General features: G+C 50.5%; 1 protein-coding gene across 1 annotated transcript in view; it reads right to left on the bottom strand.

The window, feature by feature from the left end:
- The window catches only part of bcas3 (BCAS3 microtubule associated cell migration factor), a 239076-nt gene that overhangs the window by 49124 nt on the left and 179952 nt on the right, over window positions 1-10000 (bottom strand).

Raw genomic sequence — 10000 nt, 5'->3', positions numbered from 1 at the left:
CGAGTATACACATCCCCCATGCCTCTCTCCACCTACCTCTTCCTACCCCCCACTGTCTCCTCCTTAGTGTCTGTGACCATGTGTGTGTGTCGGAGTGAATGAGTAAGGATGTATACACGTGTGTGTGTGCGTGTGTGTGTGTGTGTGTGTGTGAGAAAGAAAAAGTGAGTCAGTGTGCTTGGTGTTTATGACCTTGTAGCCAAGCCGTGTGTGTTTGAGTCCAGCTGAGGCGGTGGAGTGGTGTGGTGTGATGTGGTGTGGTGTGGTGTGACGTGGTGTGATGTGACGTGATGTGATGTGCGGTTAGTGTGGTTCCGGCCCAGAAGTGGAGAGCACCAAAGCTGTGCACGGCATGGAGCCTTCTTCCCCTTATGAAGCGCTGCGGTCTGCGACCTGCACACATCACACACACGCACATCTCGCACAAACCCAGCCAGGCCTAAGCCTTGATTAGTGCACCAATCCCCTACCACACACAGACACACACACACACGCACACACACACACACACGGCTCTGGATGTCTCTCTCCTCGCATTGCACTTCCAAAACGGTGACTTCACAGGCGCGCACAAACCGCCTCAATTACCGCCGCAGCTTAATGTCTTCTTTGTTTTGCGGGCCTGACAGGCATCTCTTCCTCCGTTCGAGCGGCCGCCGCCACCAGTCCCCGCGCCACACGCGCTCCTCCTTCTTCTCCGTGTGACCCTCTTTTGGTCTTCGCCATTTTGGAGCGGCTGCTGACACGAGAGGCAGACACTTTTTAATTAGGCAGTGGCACAAACGCATTCACTCACGCTATAAATACAGTCCCTGCAGAGGCGAGCAAAAGCACGAGATGGGACCTGGGGCGATTGGGGGGGAGGCAATACCCCCTCTTTAACGCCTTTTAAAAAGAGAAACATAACAAATGAAAAATCCGAGTCCAAACATAAAACGTGTGTGTCGGGCTAAAAAAAAAAAGTACACATCCTCCCATCAATCCACAGGAAGTGGGAAGAGGGCCTTTCAAGAAAAACAATCCCATCTTGCCCTTTACACTCAGCTGTTGGCGCTCATGGCGTGTGTTATGAAAGCGCTTGTTCGCAAGCTCCGGGTCATTACCGGCAATCATGGACAACTTCCACCCCACTTCCAGTATCCCCCACGACCAGAGGTGTGGTGACTTTTAAGGTGCACTGGGCCTTAGCACCAGCCCCCCCCCCCCCCCCCACACACACACACACACACACACACAGGCCGCCACAAACTTCTCCCCCACCCTCTGAGAGCAGGCATAGCTTATAGCTTTAGCTTCAGTTTTTAGCCTGCTTTTCTATGGGCAACGCTCAACAGCCATGACAGCTGTTTGCTACTGTGCTGCCAACGGATTAGGGAGTGTATTCAGAACGAGTTTGGCAAAGGGGGCTCCATTTCATACTAAAATGCGAGCGGCATCTCCTGCTCGATTTCAACGAGGAAAAGCGTCCCTTTTTTCCCCTGTGAACAATGCGATGCTTTAACACTGGGAATGTGAGCGAGGCTTTGGGGGGGGGACACGGTGCGCGGTGAGGTGCAGAAAGGACGAATGAGGGCGAAACGCTTCACCACCGAAACAGTCCTGGGGACAGCAAGCCATCTGCTGTGATGATGAGACAGTCATTCAAGGTATCTAATGGAAAATTACAATACAAACAAACGCAAAACACATTTCCTTGAATGAAAAAAAAAAGTTAAAAAAAAAAGAAACCCAAAAAAACATTAAAACAAACACCCAAGGCCAAACTCCACTGCACCACATTATGAGTGCGAGCGCCGAGGGTAATTTCTGAATGAACTGTTTTAATTTCCTTTCCTGCTGTTTTATTCATTAGTTGGAGGAATCTTAGCAAGTCTAATGCGGCCCCGGCACCGGTGCTTAAATAGAGGGGGCGGCCTGCTGGGGCTGATGAGGGCAGATAAGCGGCCATGCTGCCCCACTGCCTGCCTGCCTGCCAGCTCACTGGTGTGTGGCTGCCACCCCGGGCTGCTGGGTGCCACACTGGAGCAGTAGGGCTGATAAGAGAGTGTGTGTGTGTGTGTGTGTGTGTGTGTGTGTGTGTGTGTGTGTGTTTGTGTGTGTGTTTGTTTTCAACTGCATTATATTTTGCGTGAGTGTGTTAAAGGGCAACAATGTGTGAGACGGAAAGAAATAAGGACATAAAGACAAGACAGGGTTTGTTGAGATAGAACCTTGGAAAGAGACACACACACACACACACACACACACACACACACACACACACACACACAGAGAGAGAGGGGCGGGCCAGCTCTACCCCTGTTGTTAGTGGGAGGGAAGCCCCGGCTCCAGGCCTGGGCCCATATATCAAATCTCCCACTGCGCTGTGCTTCGGTCCCCGCTGTGCAAATTTGTCCAATTAGACACGGCCCCACGGGGTGGAATTCAGTGTGAAATGTGTCTGCCACTGTCCACAGATTAACCAACAATAAAGGCCATTTCACAGACACGCCGATTTACACCCCGCCATCAGTGGCAGAGGAGCGAGGCAGGGTAATGGGCAGGGCCAGAGTGGACCGAGGGCAATGGTCTCCTGACCCCCCCCCCCCCCCACACACACACACACACTCCACATCACCCCTGACTCCACAAACACACTACAAGCCTGTGGTGAGTGTGTCACTGTGGCCCTTAAAACACGTAGCCACAGAGAAAACATCCATACACACAAAAATGCTCCGAAACACTCCTAAACACACAAATATGAACACACACGTATAAGTATACACAAACGCATAAGCATACCCAACACACACACACACACACACACAGAGTAAACACACAATAAACACACACACGCTTACATACCCATGTTTGTACCCATGTACTCACTAACACATCTTCCCATCCACCCACCCCAAGCACTAATTGCTTCAGGTGTCTGTCTGAGCTCTTCTTACATCCTGCTGGTCTTTCTGACACCAGTGGTCATGCGTTGTGATATAAGCCCACAGCAAGCCACCCAGCTTAACTACATAAGAGCCTTACACGTGTCATAGGAGGCCAGGTGCCAGCATCAATACAATTTCATGTCTAAGAGCCTTAACCAACACAATACACCCCCATACACACACATCACACACACACACACACACACCAGTCATCAGTAATCACAATGTGGAGAGCAGGGACAACAAAAACGGCACTCAGATTACCTGAGTTCACCGGGCTAAATTACAGTATGGTTGTGACACTTATGAGAGATCACGAAAAAGTGTTAACAACAACAACAAAATAAAGTGTGAAATCTACGTGTATAATGCTGCGCCTGAATTTGGAATAAATGCTAATTCACTAACCAACGACATAATTAAATCGGAACTAAACCGACTAAGTCATGCAAATATTGCGGCAAATGACGACTAAATTATGCTGCAAATTTTCACTCAAGCGCCGCATGGGTCCTAAATTGACACCACAATGTAAAAAAGGAATAACGCTTTTCAGAAAATAAAAAAAAGAGAAAAGCCCTGCACACCTGACACCTGGGAAAGACTGATGATCCGACGATTCAACACAGACATCCTGCTAGGATAAACAAGAGTAAATAAGACGCTGGAATAAACACAGACAATATTAGGACACTTGGATGGGAGACAGGGAGAGGAGGAGAGACACTGAAGGAGGCAGGAAGAGCGAAAGAGTGAGAGACAGAGAAAGAGAGAGAGAGAGAGAGAGAGAGAGAGAGAGAGAGAGAGAGAGAGAGAGAGAGAGAGGGAGAGAGAGAAAGAGAGCATTTGAATTCTCAGCTGTTTCAATCATCTTTTCCAATGCTCCATTACATCTGGTTTGGACAAACACACAAGAGATGAACCCAACAAACTGAATGAAGTCATCCACTGAGGGACGAGAACAGTCGGCCAGGGCCTCATCCTGCTGGAGACAGACAACGCTGTGTGTGTGTGTGTGTGTGTGTGTGTGTGTGTGTGTGTGTGTGTATGTGTGTGTGTGTGTGTGTGTGTGTGTGTTGAGCTGTGCTGTGTGTGGGGCAATACTGTGGGCATATTTGGGTGGAATGAAAAAAGAGAGAAGGGAAGGCTGAAAGTGGGTCATTTGGTTAGAGGCCTGATAAGAGGAGCTAGAATCAACAGCCAGGATTACCAGGGAACCCAGAGGATTCTCCTGAGTATGGCACAGAGTTTGTGTGTGTGTGTGTGTGTGTGTGTGTGTGTGTGTGTGTGTGTGTGTGTACTTGTATGTGTTTGTGTTAGTTGGGAACCCAGAGGATTCTCCTGAGTATGGCACAGAGTTTGTGTGTGTGTGTGTGTGTGTGTGTGTGTACTTGTATGTGTTTGTGTTAGTTGGGAACCCAGAGGATTCTCCTGAGTATGGCACAGAGTTTGTGTGTGTGTGTGTGTGTGTGTGTGTACTTGTATGTGTTTGTGTTAGTTGGCGTGCATCTGAGTGTGTGCACGCTTTTGCAAGTTTGTATGTGTGAGTGTGTGTGTATGTGTACTTGTATGTGTGTATGTATGTGCTCATGTGTAAGTTTGTGCATGTGAGTGAGTGTGTGTGTGTGTCGAGAGTCAAGAGCGAGAGAGATAAAGAGATGTGAGGGAGTGTGTGTACACTATGGACTCAGAAGAGAAAAGCAGTCATCCCTCCCCAGTGCCAGGGCTCTGCCCCTCTGCCCCCAGCACCATTGCCTATGAGCGGGTCAGGCCAACCGGCGGGTGCGAGGGCGGGACTGTTGTGACAAATCTGGACATGTTATCTGGTGAGGTAAATCCGCCTAAACCTGGCGCTAATGTCTTCGGGGGTGAAAGAGATTAATAAGGAACGCTTCCAAAGGCTTTAGCGCAGTTAAGAATCTTAACCCATTTAACCTCCTCTGGAGCACAATCAAATCAGGACATGGGGACGACGAGGACCACCCCCACCCCACCCCCACTCGGTCTGCAGGACCCCTGCCAGGAGCGGTGTTTGATTTAGCCATCGGGTCCTGTAGTAGGTCAGGTCCAGCCTACAGACACAGGCAGCGATACAAGCTCCACCTGCAATCCGCTCACAGCATGCACTGCCCATCCATCTCAAATTCATCTACGGATCTGTCTGTCGGTCTCTCTCTCTGTCGGTGTCCACTTACCTCTCTTTTCGCCTAGCTGTCTGTCCCATCTATCTATCTTTCTTTGTATCTATTTATCTGTCTGTCAATCTATCAATCACACTGTCAGCTGCATGTATCTATCCTGCCATCTGTCTGTCTAGTCATTGATCTGCCAGTCAATACAGCTATCTGTGCATCTACACCAGCAATTAGGTCTAGAAGATGCTGCTCTCTCTTTCCATTGTGAAGCTCAGGGTGGAGCGTGACCATTATTAGGCATATCCTTAATAATTCTAAACCATAAAAATATGTATTTATCTTTTTTTTTCGTGAACATCACTTCATCCATGTAGAAACTGGAGTCAGTGATTGGCAACACAAAGGGGTGAAGTGTCTGAATAGACTAGCGGGGGCATAATGTCTTTTTTGTCCTGGCTGTGTCTCACCAGGTGGGCTGCTTTTAGAGGACTGGTGCTAAGAGCAGACGGCCAGTCAGACGGAAGGACGGCACAGAGGCCGCTCCTGACGAGGGAGCGTGGGAGGATGACAGAGAAAGAGAGAGAGAGAGAGAGAGCGGGAGAGAGAGAGAGAGCGAGAGAGAGGTGCTCTTTCATGAGGGCCAAGCCAACTCTTTTCGCACACTTCATCACTAAAAGGCATATCTGAGAATAACATCCCATTCACAAAAGTCAACTGTCCCTGAGGCCATTAAAGGGGTAAGAGCAAAATTATGATTATGTGTTTTTTCCCCTGACGGCTAACCCTGATGGGTAAAAATTACAGCAAAATTAATGTTTACGATTTGGACAGAGCACAAAATACTGGCGTCGCTCTCTTATATATATTCTTCAAATAGAAGATCATTTAAAAAAAACACGGTATAATAAACACACAACCTACTCGTATGACAGACACAAACAACAAACCGTGCGTTACCTGCCAATAAATGAATAATCCAGACCAAGGGCTGCGTTTCATATTACCACCAGCGTTTGTAAATAAAAATAAATCAACCCCTCGCTCACAAATGAGACGTTTTATTGAAAAATACAATTATGCACGAGTTTGGCTAATCATGACCAACACAATGCAATCAATAGCCTAGCTTGTCCTGTGTAACAGAGATTTGGCATCAGTATTGTGAAAGGCGAATGCCAACATCCTGACATCGGCGGAGGTAAACACATATAATCATTCACGGCTGGTCCTTTTTTCCCTCTCGAGCTGCCCCACCCTGTTGAGATGCGAATGCATCAAGTCAGGCCTCCTTAGCTCCCCGGTCTAATATTTCCTTAATGTAATGGAGTTTGATCTGGGGTGTCGGATGTCCGATATTGTGCTGTTTTATTAGCGTAAAGACCACTGAGGGGCTCTCGGGTTTGCTCAGAGACCCGGACCCTCTATCCCTGCGCAACCCCCCCCCCCCCTCCCCTGTGCTAGACACCGTTGTTAAAGGTTGTCTGTACAGTCCAATAACCACAGACGAATCTCCACTCTGAGGGGGTGGGAGGTGAGGTGGGGGGGGGGGGGGGGAGTGGGGTGGTCTGGGGGTGGGGGTGGGGATGGGGTGGATGCAAAATGATACACTCCTAGTGAGTGGGGCATGAGAGAGCGCCATCGGACACTGGATCCGGCCCGGGAGCATCGACGCCGGTCCCTTCAGACCCAACCGACCCCCCACACACCCACCATCCACACACAGACACACACACACACACACACGCACGCACGCACACATGCGCATGCATGAACATGCGCACTGATGCAAACACTCATCAAACACGTTCCCACAGAGTAGCAAAAGCACACACACACACACACATCCTTTCACAAACACATCTCCGAGCCATCACAAACACTTGCGAGCATACGCACACTCGCTCTCACTCTCTGTCCCTCACACATACACACAGACTGTCTACAGACACCCTCACACACACAAACATGTCCACAGACACCATCAGGCGCCCAGACAACTGTTTCCCTGCTCCGCCCTACAGACAGAACTCAGCTTGCAGTGCATTATTGAGTGTTTGGGGGACGCCGGAGTGGTCTGCCAGGCTGTCAATAACAGAGCAGATCCTTTGGACCCACCAGCAAACACAGCCCTAGTGTTACTGTGGCCGGTCATGGGTGCATTGCGATTGGATTGCAAATCTGTCAAAGGGTGGCCATTTTTCCTCCAAGGGGAACATGGAGAAGCCCAAAGGCAGCTGGGAGGAGGTGCGGTCTGGTCTGGTCTGGTCCCCCTTGGCACCAGCCCTGTCAGACACTGGCATCTGTAGGCTGGAGATGTGACTAGAGCAGCCAGATGTGTGGAGGAGCGATAGCACACAGCAGCTCAGAGAGTGGGAAGTGCCCTGTAGGAAACATGTCAGCAGCCAGCAGGAGAGGGAGTGACTGAGAGAGAGCCGACTCTACATGGAGTGAGTGAGTCTTGAAATAATGGGACATTCTCCACTGAGAAGGATATGGGGTGAGAAGGGGGGGCAGTGAAGAAGGGAAAGTGACCCCTCCCCAACACACACACACACACACACACTCCTTCCCGGCTCTCCAGCAGTGATGGGTGACGGTCTCGGCTGACTCATCCCTCTCCTGAGAATCCCCCCCCCCTCCTCCCCTGAAATCAGCCCCTCTTCTGTGAGCTCTTCCTGGGAAAAGGAATGCCGGCCGCACTGGGAAGACTACTCTGGGTCAAGATGCCAGCTGAGGTATTCGGAGGGGCTTTCGCCTCCCAGGAACATCCCTTTCTCTGATGACCAACGAGTGAGGATAGGGTGGAGTGGAGGGTGGGGTGGGGGTGTAGGGGTGGAGGGTGGGGTTGTGGAGGGGGCAGGACGTGCTGTGAGACTGGAAGAGAACTACAGACGCCAACAACCAGCCAAGCCATTGAGAATCTAAAAACAATAGCAAAACAAAAACGGCTTCCAACACAATCCACCAGAATTCGCTCCGACGGTTTTAGATCCATTGTGTCTTTTGTGCCCGTCTCATTTTTCTGTGTGTGTTGGAAGGATGGGTTAGAGAGTGCAAAAGTTCAGCCCCATTCAAAAATAGGCAGTTTTATTTCAGCGGTGCCTCGGGACAGTGCAGAGTCCAGTAAGTGTAAATAGTGGAGCTGTGTGCTCAATGAGCCAGATAGCACTGAGGGATTCTGGGAGAGGTTCCGGCTCGGCACCTCACACTCGGCCGGATGAGTCAGCGGCGTTGGAACCCGTCAGCCGACCGGTCATGCCAAGTGGACGACAAATCTTTGGGAAATTCCAGGATTTTTTTTTTTCGCTGCTAGAGAGTAGAGTCGGAGAGTAACGCCAAAAAGCGCGGAGGACGACTGCAGGCCAATCATTACAGCTCCGCCAAGAGAGACCCTGCTGGTCTGACAGAGAAGATGATGTCTTCTACAGTGGTGCAGTTCCCACATACTAGCCTTAGAAGGGACGTGCACCAACCCAACAGACCGACACACCTGCCCGCAGTGGCTGATAGATGGGGTCATTGTCTCAGGTCAAATGCAGGAGGGACAGCTTTCTCTGCACTCGAGTTAGGGTGGGGGGTGGGGGGGGGGGTGGGGGCAACCTTGTGGCCCCTGGGGCAGTTGAGACGGGACGTGGCTGCACAGTGATCCCATCCAGGTTCGTCTGACCCGTCTCGTGGATAACGGATAGGCACCAGGGCATGACGCTGACAGTTCCGACGACATGTGTCTCGTCTTTTTTTTTTTTCTTTTTCTTTCGAGGTGCCCGTCGTCGCGGCGACCGAATCCCGACAGGACCACTCAGTCACCCGTTCCCTGCAGGCTGGATCTGCCGATCGGCATGTGCCGAGGCTACCTGAACCAGCGGCCACCTGCCCCGACACTTTAAACTGATTGGGACGACAACTGCAACAGCTGGCCCGGGGATTAAGGCAGGGCCGGCAACAGCCTGCGCAGCCCCCCGGTCTAGTGGGTCACGGCGAGGCATGGCCACGCTCTGCACCTGTCACAGCCCCAAACCCCCACCCCACCGCAACACTCCTCACCCTCCCCACGCCACTCTCAACTCCCTTAGAGACAAGGGTGTTAGGCAGAGTGTAGCGGGCACAACAACCCCCCCCAACCAACCCCTCCTGCCCCACGCTCCCCACTGTGTCCGAGAGCTGGCAGGATCAGCGGGCTATTAATGGTACTTATCAACACATGCGGGTGCAAAAGGCCCGGCGATTTTACGGCCTGATCCGCGGGTGAAGGCCAATCCCTCCGAGCCCATCTGACTCTCGGCACTGCCGCAGCAGCAGCAGCCCATCACACACACACACACATCTCAGCACCCTGCCTGCCTCGCTCTGACGACTCAATCTCACACACACACTAACACACATACACGTATGCACACACTAACACACACACACACATCTCAGCACCCTGCCTGCCTCGCTCTGACGACTCAATCTCTCTCACACACACACACACTAACACACATACATGCATGCACACACTAACCTACACACACACACACACACACACACACACACACACACACACAGGCTGTTCCTGAGGCCTCAGTCTCACGATTCCACAGTTACACAGCACAGCTCTGGGCTATTCCTCCTCAGTTTCAGAGCTGCGGTAAACATGGCCTTTTTAAAGACAGCAGGCTCTGTAAGGTACACATTCCTTACTGTACACTGTTGAGTTTACAGCCTGCTGTAAATGGTCTACACAGCATTAATGCTTAAGGCTATAAAAACATTTACCAAAATATTACAAAGTTGAATCTATAACTATTAAATGTTTCAGTTAATTAAATGTTACTATTTTTTTTAATAAAAAGAAACTCAATATGCCCCATTTAAATGTATTTTATTTATCTCCTAATCTGACCTAAATAATAAGGACCGGGCTACTGCTTTATGCTGAAATGATGCTGTAAC

The sequence above is a fragment of the Alosa sapidissima genome, chromosome 15, assembly GCF_018492685.1.
Source record: "Alosa sapidissima isolate fAloSap1 chromosome 15, fAloSap1.pri, whole genome shotgun sequence".
In the NCBI taxonomy this organism is placed as follows: Eukaryota; Metazoa; Chordata; class Actinopteri; order Clupeiformes; family Clupeidae; genus Alosa; species Alosa sapidissima.
The sequence above is the reverse complement of the archived record's forward strand: the minus strand, read 5'-3'. Positions and strand labels throughout refer to the sequence as shown.